Source organism: Antedon bifida, chromosome 9, assembly GCF_963402885.1.
Source record: "Antedon bifida chromosome 9, ecAntBifi1.1, whole genome shotgun sequence".
NCBI classification, from domain to species: domain Eukaryota; kingdom Metazoa; phylum Echinodermata; class Crinoidea; order Comatulida; family Antedonidae; genus Antedon; species Antedon bifida.
The window spans coordinates 10,229,491-10,243,981 of NC_136234.1; positions in this window are offsets into that span (position 1 = coordinate 10,229,491).

Below are 14,491 nucleotides of genomic sequence, written 5' to 3' on the forward strand. Positions count from 1 at the left end.
TATCTGATTGGCTAATTCTTACTTCAACCTTAAACTCCCTACATAATCTATGTACATGTGTTCTCTGATTGGCTAATTTTTGCTTCAACCATAAACTCCCTACATATTCTATGTACATGTGGTATCTGATTGGCTAATTCTTGCTTCAACCTTAAACTCCCTACATAATCTATGTACATGTGTTCTCTGATTGGCTAATTTTTGCTTCAACCATAAACTCCCTACATATTCTATGTACATGTGGTATCTGATTGGCTAATTCTTGCTTCAACCTTAAACTCTCCACAAATTCTAAGTAAATGTGTTCTCTGATTGGCTAATTTTTGCTTCAACCATAAACTCCCTACATATTCTATGTACATATGGTATCCGATTGGCTAATTGTTGCTTCAACCTTAAACTTCCTACATATTCTATGTACATATGGTATCTGATTGGCTAATTCTTGCTTCAACCTTAAACTCCCTACATAATCTATATACATATGTTATCTGATTGGCTAATTCTTACTTCAACCTTAAACTTCCTAAATATTCTATGTACATATGTTATCCGATTGGCTAATTCTGACTTCAACCTAAAACTTCCTACATATTCTATGTACATGTGTTATCTGATTGGCTAATTCTTACTTCAACCTAAAACTCCCTACATAATCTATGTACATGTGTTATCTGATTGGCTAACTCTTGCTTCAACCTTAAACTCCCTACATAATCTATGTACATGTATTATCTGATTGGCTAATTCTTACTTCAACCTTAAACTTCCTACATATTCTATGTACATCTGGTATCTAATTGGCTAATTCTTTCTTCAACCTTAAACTTCCTACATATGTGAATATCTACAACCGAAAGCTAATGAAAACTTAGAGAAATACTCACTCATGCTCTGCTATTCACTGTATCATGATGCACCGATCCTTTATTTAACTATTACCATTCAGCGTTTGCTAGTTCTTTTTTAAACGATGCAAGTTCATTCCTTCGCGTTCAGAACCAGCAACATCTACCATTTGCGTACACGACATTTTGCATGCTATTTGCATAATTAATAAATCATGTTGGCGCTTTCGTAACAAACTGCTGTCACTAATTTGTAAATAACGAATTTTTGTTTTTTGTATTTTATGGGCTCATCCCACTTTTATTTAATTTTTAAATAAGAATATAGAATATCTTATATTAGAATATTATTATTTTATCATTATATAATATAATAATAGATCTCGTAGTTGAAAACAAAATAAAGGTTGCTTTAGCAATAGTTACATAAAATGTATAGGATAATAAAGATGTATACTCGCTACGTATATACTTAAATAGGGAAGAATGCACCAAGAGATTTTGAGAAGCTTTATTGTCGCCTAACTGTCGCGCTGAATACCAATTTGATAGTGAAACCAGATCGAGATCATGCAAATGTAGACATCATAGCAATGCTTAAGTAATTGGAAACATAAAAATGGAATTAATAATATTGTATATTTGATACGAAAGTGAAATATTAATAAATAGTAATGATATGTTTTGTACAATAAGAAATTTATCTATTCACTTTAAAAGGTTTCATTATCACTTCCTCTTAACATATTGTAAGCCTTCATTTTACAGTCAACTTGTACTTCAACATAAAAGGTTTATACATTAAAACTATGAATAATATGTGGAGTTTTCTTCAGGTTAATATCGTTCTTTCGGTAATATTTTGTCCTATAATTAGAGGTAAATTAACGTGTTACAAATACAATCCGTTGGAAAATGGAACTCAGCCGCTTGATGATTTCAGATGTCCTAAGCAATGTGACTGTCAATATTGCAAGGAAGAAACGGAAGTACACTACAGTCATGAAGTGTATTGTTCAAGCAGAGGATTGAAAGCTATTCCATCGCAAGATACGATGCCAACTGATGTTAATTATTATCATCTGCAAGAAAACAGTATTTCGTTTCTGAAGAACTACTCTTTCCTGAATTTAACTAACCTGAAGTATTTACTACTTGATGGAAACAACCTGAATTATAACAAAATTGAGATTGATGCATTTTAGTTTTGGATGAAAATGGTTCCTTATATAAACTTTTGTCCTGGTTTGATGATCTCGTATCTTTAGAACAATTATATCTAGAAAAGTGTGGATTAACAACAATATATTCTAAGGTATTTAACAATTGCAAACAACTAATAAAAGTTGTACTTACAAGAAACTCTATAAACTATATTCACTCTGAAACTTTTCAGAATTTATCAGTTCTTAAATATGTATATCTAAGCAACAACCAGATTACCAGTATACCACCACAAGCATTTAAAGGTTCATCGCAATTACAACAAATGTCTATAGATAACAACCTGCTGACTACAATCACAGAAGATGTTGGACTTCAAAATCTTCTTCAATTACAGTTTATACATGTGGCGTACAACAAATATTTATGTAACTGTTATTTAGTGTGGTTTAGAAAATGGATTGGTACAACGAATGTTACAATTCAAGACATCGACCACACAGAATGTAGCCCATCTAAAGATAGTCAAGAATACACGACAATGTTGAATTTCGATCCCGATAAACTGCACTGTAGCAAGTTGGATAACATCTTAAGAATTACAATTCCTTGTGCTTCAGCTGGGCTTATTGTTGTAATTATGGTTGTCAATCTTTACCGTTACAGATTTCATTTAAGGTAAGATCAGTGCTATTAGTATTGTAACTATCTGATTGCTTACGAAAAAAAACCAGACTTTTAATGTATTTAAAAATGTTTTGATTTTAATTTGTTTAAATTCCTTATAATTACTGACATTACAACACTATACGTTTATAAAATATTTTCCATGATAGCCCAAAAAGCTTATTAGGATCCAATTAAAAATTCATATCTGTATACTAGGTGAATCATTAACACAATCAGCATCAGTCGTCGATTTTAATGTTAACGTTTAATAAAATCTATTACATTATGTAATTTTTTTTTCAATTACTTATTTCAATTTAGGTATTGGAACCAACGACGACGCCTTCGCAAACAGTACCAGCGAATTTGTAACCAAGGACCTCCTCCCATCAACGGAGAAGACATCCGGTATGACGTGTTTGTCTGTTACAACAGCAAGGACATACAATGGGTTCTTGATGTTTTACAGCCATCGTTGGAGGTGCAGCGAAATTTTAAACTATGCGTCGACTATCGAAATTTTATTCCAGGAGAAGCAATCGTTACAAACATTGCAAATGCTGTTAAACTCAGTCGTAAGGTCTTGTTAGTTGTCTCCAAACATTTTGCCAAAAGTGAGTGGTGTAACTTTGAACTAGAGATGGCGCGCATGCGTATGTTCGACCATCATGAAGATATCTTAGTCGTCGTATTAATTGAGAAAGTTTCGGCCAAAGACATGCCGATACTCTTGCACAAGATATTAACCACGACAACTTATATCGAGTGGGAAGAACATCCGGAGAGACAAGCATTGTTCTGGGCCAAGCTTGAAACAGCTCTTTTGTCACCTAACTGTCCTAAAGATAGGCTCATTGATAACACCAGATATTAATATCCGATAAGCAGTGGCCCTGTATGGTGATGATATTGTGTGTATATTTCTTGTACCACAAATTTAGTACTGTATACTAACATAAATTCTAGTCGGTTAGATTACCTAAATAAGCGTTTTCACCTCCTTGTCAGATGATTTTTAATTCAATTCTAATCAACTACTTATTAATTTGTCCTCATCAAGTATCTAATTCGCTATGTATATAACATCTTTATTAATGTTTTAATAAATTATGTTGCATACGTATCGCATCTACATCTGTATCTGTTGTCTGATTGGCTATTTCGTGATTCAACCAGAAACTCTCTACATAGTCTATAGGCCTATTCTTGTTTACGTGAAAGCTAATGGAAACCTAGTCTAGATTGTGTGTCTACTTAATATTAGTAACAATATTTTGGCAAATTTGGCGTTCCATATGTATAATCTCGCAATCTCGACAATCTAAAAGCCGACTATCATGTGTGTTCGCATTTTACATCTGGTATTTGATTGGCTACTTCTTGCTTAAAACCTTAAACTTACATATTCTAAACTCGTGTTTTTGTGAAAGTTTACAACCGAAAGCTACTAGAAACCCACAATAAATAAAGAGAAATACTCACTCAATACTGCTTAGTCACATTACTTTGCACTGATCCTTTATTGAACTAAAACCGTTCATGTTTTGCTTGTCCTTTTTCAAGTGCAAGTTCATTCCTTCACGTTCATAACCAAATCAGCACCTACTCTTTGCATACAAGACATTTTGCATGGTATTTGTATAATTAGTAAAACGTGTTTCTTTAGTTAACAAACTGCTATCACTAATTTTTAACATAACCTTGTGTTTTTGTGCATAAGATTATAGTGTGTAATTATTGATATATTTCGTTATTTTATATAATGTAGGCTAAATTAAAAAAAACATAATTAAAACTTGAATCATCACTGTTATTGTTCAATTTCTAATGTAAATTTGAATAAAGGTGGCGTAAGCCTTAAACACATTTAAGAAGTAAATGTGGTATAAGATTTGTTCCCAGCAAACACAAAACGTTTGTAAAACCTAAACCAAACGTTTGAATTTGGGTTTTTTAAGGTTTAGTTTTATGCTAAAACGTTTTAAACACGTTTATCAACTTCAAATGTTCTAATCAAACAATGTTTGCATCAAAACGTTATAAAAACGTTATAATAACGAATGCAAAACACTAAATTGAGAAATAATATATTTAAAATAACATGTTAGTTAGAATATAAACTAAAGAAATCAAAAATACAGTATACCAATCCGATACTTCTCAATGTAAGTAGTGGTGACGAGGAGATTGTCTTCGGCCCAATCACTGATTTGTTTAAACTGATACGAATAGGTGACGGTTATCTATGACATGATAGAACAGGACAGGGTGTGGTTAATTGTTCAGTGCAAAAGCAGCCCACAATACATCATGTAGTACCATATCTGCTGACGCCAACACACATACACACACCATACAACTTTAGTTAAAAGTAGTTAAGACTACTAAATATTTTACCTTAAACCTTACCTAAAATTTTAAATAATCCTCAATTGTGTACAAACTATGGTCTACCGATTGGAAAGCTTAAGCATTAAACAATCAGCCGAACAGCTGGGTCCATGGGATGAAGGTTGTTGTTAGAAGACGCGATACTGCACGATGTACGATGTGTCAAGATACAGCGTGCATAGCATGGCACAAGACATTAACTTTACAAAGTCCTCGTGATGTATCTTACATTAGAAAATTCAACATTTATCGTACAATAAAGTTCCGACACTATTATGTACACACTTCAGTAGTTACTTTAATAACTTTCTACTGTACGCCGATTGTAGGTTTACGAGCCATACGTTGGTATTTTAAGACATAAGACATAAAGTTTTAGTTTGGATGAAAGTCGATGAATTTCAGAAGTAATTAATGATTTTTGTAAAGAATTATTGAAGTTTTAGCGCATTAAATTCTTGCATTTGTTTTAACAGTGGAATATTAATTAAATCATTAATAATTAGATTGTTTTGTCCAAGATGAAAGTTATAATAATTTATTTGAACCATTTACATAAAAAGGAGATTAGAACGTCAAATTATTGCAGAAATAATGAAATTGATTGTTTGAAGAATTATTTCACTTTTATTGGAGCACCAAATTCTTGCATTTGCTACGAAAGTGAAATATTAATAAATCATTATTTTCACATGTTGAACCATTACCTAAAAAGGAGATGTATAACGATATGTCATTCTCACTTCTCCTTATTATAATACATACAGTATAGATTTCTCTCATTGTTACGTTATACTTTAAATAAAAAGTACATACAGTACCACTATGAATATGTGTACTCTTCTTCCCGTTAGTATCGTTCTTTTCTTAATATTCCACTGTCCTATTAGAGGTAAATTATGCCACAATTACAATCCGTCAGTAAATGGAACTCAGCCTCTAGATGATTTCAGATGTCCTAAGAAATGTGACTGTAAATATTGTAAGTTTGACACGGAATTATACTATAGTCATTATGTGTATTGTTCAAGTGCAGAATTGAACATCACTCCATCGCAAGATACGGTGCCAACTGATGTTGAATATTACCATCTAGACGACAACGGTATTTCGACACTAAAGAACGACTCTTTTCAGAATTTAACTGTTCTACGATATTTAAATATTATTAGCAACAAGCTAATTTATCATAACATTGATATTAATGCATTCCGTGGTTTGCAAAAATTGACTCAATTAGCAATGGATGAGAACCAACATTTGTATAAACTTCTGCCCTGGCTTGATGATCTCGTTTCTTTAGAAGAATTACATCTACAATACTGTGGATTAACAACAATTATTCTAAGGTATTTAACAATTGTAAAAAACTAATAACAGTTGATCTTGCAAGAAACTCTATAAACTTCATTGACTCCGGAACTTTCCAGAATTTATCAGATCTTAAATATTTATATCTAGGTGACAATCATATTACCAGTATACCACTATTCGCATTTAAAGATTCATCGCGATTACAAGGAATAACTCTAGATAACAACCTGCTGTCTACAATCACAGAGGATGTTGGACTCCAAAATCTGACTCAATTACAGTTTCTAAATTTGGCGTACAACAAATTTCATTGTGACTGTGATTTTGTGTGGTTTAGAAAATGGATTGTGAAAACGAATGTAACAATTGAAAACATCAACAACACAAAATGTATACCTTATCAAGGCACAGAATTAAAGAAAATAATGGAATTTATTCCTGATAAACTAAACTGCAGCAAATTTGAAAAAATCTTTACATATATAATTTCTTCTGCTTCAGCTGGGCTTATTGTTGTAATTGTGTGTGCAGTCTTCTACCGCTACAGATTCAATTTAAGGTAAGATCATTCGTATTCAAGAATAAATGCCTGTTGTTATGTATACGCAAAAGACACACAATATCGATATCTTATTAGTTATTTTTTTTTTCAACAGACTTTTAATATAGACCTATTTAATCATATTGAATGTAACATTTTATAAATATTTTTTCAACTATACGTTTTTCTTTAAGTTTTAAAAACAAATCTATTGCTAAAGATAAGTTAATTGCAATACTAAAATCAGAATCCAGATGAGATTATTTTATGAAATATGTTGCATTATGTAAATCGTCAATTAATTCTATTTATTTCAATTTAGGTATTGGAAACAGCGACGACGCCTTCGTAAACAATACCAGCGAATTTGTAACCAAGGACCTCTTCCCGTCAACGGAGAAAATATTCGGTATGACTTGTTTGTCTGTTACAACAGACACACAAAAAGACACACAATGGGTACCTGATGTTTTACAGCCATCGTTGGAGGTGCAGCGGAATTTTAAACTATGCGTCCACTACCGTGACTTTCTTCCAGGAGAAGCAATCGCTACGAACATTGTAAATGCTGTTAAATTCAGTCGTAAGGTTTTGCTAGTTGTCTCCAAACATTTTGCTAAAAGTGAGTGGTGCAACTACGAATTAGAGATGGCGCGCATGCGTATGTTTGACAACCATGAAGATATCTTGATATTGGTATTACTTGAAAAGGTGTCACCTAAAGACATGCCAATACTCTTACACAAGATATTGACCACAAAAACTTATATCGAATGGGAAGAACATCCACTGAGACAAGCATTGTTCTGGGCCAAGCTTGAAACTGCTCTTTTGTCACCAAACTGTCCAAAAGATAGGCTAATTGATAACCCATAGAAACGGAAGGTATCCGCATAAGAAATATTACTTTACCAAATGTAAAGAAATACATTTATTAGCATATTTAAGATTTAATACAATATAGATTTTGTTTTCAACCATAAACAACAGCAACTTACAGGATGGCAAACAAGCCAATGCTCCACACCTGTGTTTTATAGGGTGTGCGTTCATATGTGTAAACTCCAAATATTTCATAGGCAAAGGAAGGGATATAATGTATAGTATTATGATTAGACAGTGGCCTGAGAAATACCCTTCTGATATTGCCTTATGTATACATTTACTCCAAATTTTATTACAGTAGAATGATTTGGATGATTAGTCAATTTGTATAAAACTACCATTTAATTCAACTCAACTATTAGCCTCATTACTTAAAAAAGTACATATTTGTTACATTTAAAAAAATGTGAAACATACATTAGCAAAGCCATAGGAAGCCTAAAGTAAGGAAGAAGGCGCACCCAGAGACTCTAGACGCACCGTGGTCTTGAATAAGCGTTATTGTAACCTGACTGTGAGAATCAAAAAAGTTAGGTACAAATTTAAGCCTAATATAGGTCAAATTAGCAAATGAAGTGACGGTACCTATCTCTTGTATGTTAACAACAGTGAAAACTCATGAGGTAGATTTTGCCATGCACTTGTGACGTCACAGCAATTTACGGTGACGGCTGTACGGCGAGCTCGCGCGGAGACATCATAAATCTCGCGATTGTTCTTCTGAAATCATATGTACATCTCTAATACGTTGTTAAAATATGGTTCTGGGTCAAGTTGTCCTTTAACTCCTAAATATTAACTTAACCTAATCTTCTCACTGGGGTTCAAACCATGGCCTGCCGATTGGAAAGTACTAACCAATCGAAAATCGGAAAAAGCCACCCCTGTTAAAAGACACCTAACAATGTTGTGCTGGACAATCAATTTTTATTCAATTTTGTTAGCCTGTGTCATTTGGAAACAATATCAAAGCTATTAATCAAAGGAAAGCCTACACCTTTCATGTTACCTCTTCCAACTTCCACTGCCAAAACACTTTCTATACTTAGTTAAGATTCATATTTTATGTAAATTTTTAGAATTGTCATTGTCATGTTATGTTTAAATAAATCACATTTTCCAAATACAAATCATTTCAAAATGAAGTTCACTAAAATAATAAGGGATGTCGGAAATTAAGCTATGATGGTTATCTTTATACTAAACGCAAGTGTACCAGAAGTTCAATTATTATGCATTTTTTCAACAAACCAACACATTTGCTTGTAAGGGTAACGGACAGACATCGATATGACCAAAGTGTAGTATATATCTGAGCACAACCATGCAGTTGACATCATGAAGGCTCATGCGCTGAGAAAGTAAGACATGAAATTATGGACAACTGCTAGAGCAACTTCAGCTCAGATAGCCATTGATGAGAAAGCCAAACAATCACTCAATATCTAGTTTAGAAAGTCTAACAAGAACATCAGAATCAAAAGAAGTAAAAGTCATCCTGGTCACCATCGCTAGAAGAGACTTAGTTCATTGATGGTGAATGGACGAAAACTGTTGACGACATACACTCTCTGATCCATGATGCATATGATTGGTAATAATGATGGTGCCACAGTTTTTGCAACTTCGGATAGTTTGCGTTACCTATGCAATTCAACAATCGGGTTTATGGATGAAGAAGAGGCAATAAACTGTATAGTACCATACACATACAGTATCCCATATGGGATGAATGTTGCTGTTAGAAGACCGATACTGCGTGGTATGTATTGTTACCAGACACGAAACCGCGTGCATCGGATGGCACAAGACATCAACTATACAAATTCCTCACGGCGTATCTTATATGGAAGGATTCAACATTTATCGTACAATAAAGTTGCAATTTACTAGTTATTAATTCTACTGTACGCACATCGTAGGGTTTAACATAGCTATACGTTGGTAATTTTTTTTGACATAGAAATAAAGTTTTGGTTTGGACGAAAGTCGATGAATTTCCTAAACAATTGAATCGGTTGTTGTAAGAATTATATGAGGTTTAGTACATTAAATTCTTAAATATTAATAAACCATTATTAATTATAATGTTTTGTCTAAAGATGAAAGTGAAAATAATTTACTTGAAAATGAGATTATAACGTCAATTAATTTTTAGAAATACTTAAATTGATTGTTTGAAAAATTATTTTAGTTTCATTGCTCCAAATTCTGGCATTTGTTACGAAAGTGAAATATTAATAAATCATTATTTTTCCAGCTTGAACCATTACCTAAAAAGGAGATATGTCCTTATCACTTCCTTATTAGAATACATGTACAGTCGATTTCTCTCATTGTTACGTTATACTTCAACGGTTCAAAAAGGTTCATACAGTACCACTATGAATATGTGTACTCTTCTTCCCGTTAGTGTCGTTTTTTTTGTAATATTCTACTGTCCTATTAGTGGTAAGTTAACATGCCACAATTACAATCCGTCGGTAAATGAAACTCAGCCGCTAGATGATTTCAGATGTCCTAAGCAATGCTACTGTAAATATTGTAAGAATGCAACGGAATTCTACTCAAATTACACTCATAACGTGTTTTGTTCATTTCAAAAATTGAAAGCTATTCCATCGCAAGATACGGTGCCAACTGATGTTGAATATTACCGTCTGGAAGACAACAGTATTTCGTTTCTGAAGAACTATTCTTTCCAGAATTTAACTTTTCTAAGATATTTAAATATTAATAGAAACAATCTAATTTATGATAACATTGATATTAATGCATTCCGTGGTTTGCACAAATTGACTGTTTTAACAATGGATGAGAACCAACAATTGTATAAACTTCTGCCCTGGCTTGATGATCTCGTTTCTTTGGAACAATTACATCTACAGTATTGTGGATTAAAAACAATATTTCCTAATGTATTTAACAATTGCAGAAAACTAATAAAAGTTGATCTTACAAAAAACTCTATAAACTACATTCACTTCGGAACTTTCCAGAATTTACCAGTTCTTAAATATTTATATCTAAGCAACAACCAGATTACCATTATACCACAACAAGCATTTAAAGGTTCATCTCAATTACAACGAATGTCTATAAATGACAACCTGCTGACTACAATCACAGTGAATGTTGGACTTCAAAATCTGACTCAATTACAATATCTAGATGTGGCGTACAACACATTTATGTGTGACTGTGATTTAGTGTGGTTTAGAAAATGGATTGGGAAAACGAATGTTACAATCCTAGATATCAAACATACAGAATGCAGATCAAATCATGGAAAAACATACGTTAACATACTAGAATTTGATCCTGATGAACTAATCTGTAGCAAATCTCAATTTAAGGTCCATCCATGATGTACGTATGTATAGGTATTCTAAATATAGCATATACCGTACCTCGTTCACACGTACAAAATCTTTAAAACATTTTAAAAAAAAATTGACATACATTGAGATAGCACACACCTGTATCTGCGCATACAAGCGATTCTTGCTAATGCGTTTTACACGATATGACAAAGTAGCGCATTTAAACTCATTGAAACTATCCCGGGTCGGAGATATCCATGTAGCCTAACAATTTACTACATTTGTGTTATACGTGTGAATCGGATGAGATATATATTTCAGATATTTCAGACTTTTAGTACCATATCGAATCTTCAGTTAAATTGATATAAAATAAATTTATTTAATATTGATATCTGATTAGTCGTTTTAAATTTTAAATCAGTCTTTTCCTTTCCAATGAAATACAAATCAATGTATTCGAGGAATTAGATTTAAAACGAAAATAATCATCTTAGAATAGGATGAGATAGGATTATAAAAGCACGAGTTATGGACATAATGCTACAACTACAAAATGACCTATTTGAAGTTTTTTTTTATTAACCTTAATTGTTCATAATTATATTTGGGGGAAAATACATCTATAAGTAAGAAAATCGACGGCCGAATAGTATTAATGAAAACTTTGGTTAAATACAGAGAAATACTCACTCACTAATTTATGTTTTGCTAGTCCTTGTATTTCAAGTCAAGTTATTTCTTCAGGTTCAGAATTAAAGCATGTATTTGCATAGTTAGTAAAACATGTTGGCCTCTTTTTTTCGACAAACTGTTTTATTAAAGCCGTTTAAATTTTTTTTTAAAGTATTTATTATAGACATAGTGTCATTAATTGTTATTGTTAATTATTGATAATTTGTTCTTAGGTTATTTTACTATGTACTATTCATTTATTGCTATTCAGTGACATCTTTATTGTATGTGTTTTAATTTTCATTATTTCCTGTATTTATTAGTCGCGTGGACGCGACTCTATAGTTCACTATGTCGGTCGGTTGGTCTGTCTGTCTGTCTGTCTGTCTGTCGGTCCGGTATCACTATGCGTTTTATCACTTTCTGACCTTATCTTGATATCAGTTTAATCTAGCTAAGTCAATTTTTCACAGAATATTCCTTATGGCCAGGAATCGATGTGGTTATGTTTTCACGGTGCGCAATAAAAAATTACGCGGTCTACGCACGATTTAACGAAATCACGTTTGTAATCATATCTTCACAACCATGAATCACAATTAAAATAAAATTTGGTACTCATAAATTTCAGGGCATAAATCATCATATGGCAATACAATTACGTGCGTAGCGCATGTAACGCATGCGTACGCGCGCTTAAAATTTTCAAAATTTATTTTCGATGAAATAAGAGTACGTTTCAGGCAACTTTAAGCGTTTACAAAATTGCCATGAGTGCGCAGACTTTTGCGCACGCACTGCGCGTTAAATGTTATTGCGCACTCTTTTTGCCCGATTTCTGTTTTCTTGACTTACTTTTCAACTCGAAATTACGTTATACGAGCACGTCAAAAGTGACAGGCTACGCACGTGTAAATTAAAAAAATATAAATGTTTTTAAACATTTCAACATTGTTAAACATGTTCAGTAATTTCGGTCAGTATAGTTCACTATGTCGGTCGGTCGGTCGGTCTGTCTGTCGGTCTGTCTGTCGTTCCGGTATCACTATGCATTGTAGCACGCGACTTAATGGCAGTTGGCCTTGTTTACAATTATTTCAGTCTCAATGCATCAAGTTCGTTACAAAAGTGAAATATTAATAAATCATTAATAAGGATATTGTTTTGATAAAAGTGAAAATATTTTTCTCTCTTTACTTAAAAAGACTATAACGTCAATTAGGCCTAATTTCATAAAAATTGAAACTTATTATTTTCAAAATTATTTTAGTTTTATTGTAATTCTTGCATTTACTACAGATATTGCCTGCTTAGAGGTAAAATATAAGATTTGACATCCCCGAGGGAATGATATTTTGCTCAATGGAATTTATATTTCCCGAAGTGCTAGTTGAGTCAAATTCTCGAGATCATAATATCATTCCCGAGTGGATGTCAAATCTTATATTTTACCGATATAAAAGGCGATATCTGTTATATTATATAGCCAACAAGTAGAATATCTACTGGGTCGGGTAGCTAGGCCTCCTTTATTTAATAAGCCTGCCTATAGTTGCGAAGAATAATGTACAGATAATTACTAATTAATGATTCCTTGGCAACAAAATATTCACTAAATAATAACAGAGGAATTTCCATCAATAAGCCTACAATAATAATAATATTATTATCAGGTAGGCCTGAATGATTCGAGCCGAATCACCGCGCGTACCAGGTTACTACTGTGAGTATTGACCAATCACAAACGGTCTTTCGTCAGATCGATAGAGGTTGAATAACAAATGAGGGCGCTCTGTATGCATAGTTTAAATAGTTTAGTCAATAGAAAGACTTTTTCTCATTCTCACAGATTTCCTCATCTTTATCGTTTCAAATTAATTAATTAAATTTCAGTATATCACCGGGCGGTTTAGAATTAATGTTCTTTGCCTGATTTCTTTATATATATAAAAGTATCTCTTCGGAGATCCCGCCTCATGAAAAAAATACTGAAAGATGAGGGCGTATCAATTTGATCTCTGGTGCGCGTGCGTACAAGTGAGGACTAGTGCTGTTCCGCAGTACCACGCTGAGAATGTTAAAGAGTCGCTATCCAATCGAGTTTGAACAATACCAAAGAACTTATAACACAAGAATCTCCTGTTCGTCCGAAGCGCGTAACAATTTCGAAAGGCATTGTGGGATAGAATAGAGCTAATGGGTGGCGCCATTGTGAGCCATGGAGTAGGGCGCCCGCATCAAATTAGAAAGTCAAAATCATAGAGGGAATCTGCTAATACTCTAGGGGGTATAGAGTAATTGACTGAGGAGTAGGGCGGCCGCATCAAATTAGAAAGTCAAAATCATAGAGGGGATCTGCTAATACTCTAGGAGGGATAAAGTAATTGACTTCCTAGTTTGGAGGGGGCGCTGCTCCATGCTGTGAAATGGCGTCGCCCAGTTTGACCTTTTAACCCTGTACTTCCGATACTGTGTTTTGAATGCAAATTGAAGAACAGGAGATTCTTGTGTTATAAGTTCTTTGACAATACCATGAAAGCCCCAGTGGTCTAATGGTTAGGACATCTGCATATACAGCAGGCGCGCGCGGTCCGAGTTAGAGTCTCGGTTGGGGCGACTTTTTCTCATTCTCACAGATTTCTCTAAGATTATTAGTTATACAGATATATAAGAATAGGTAA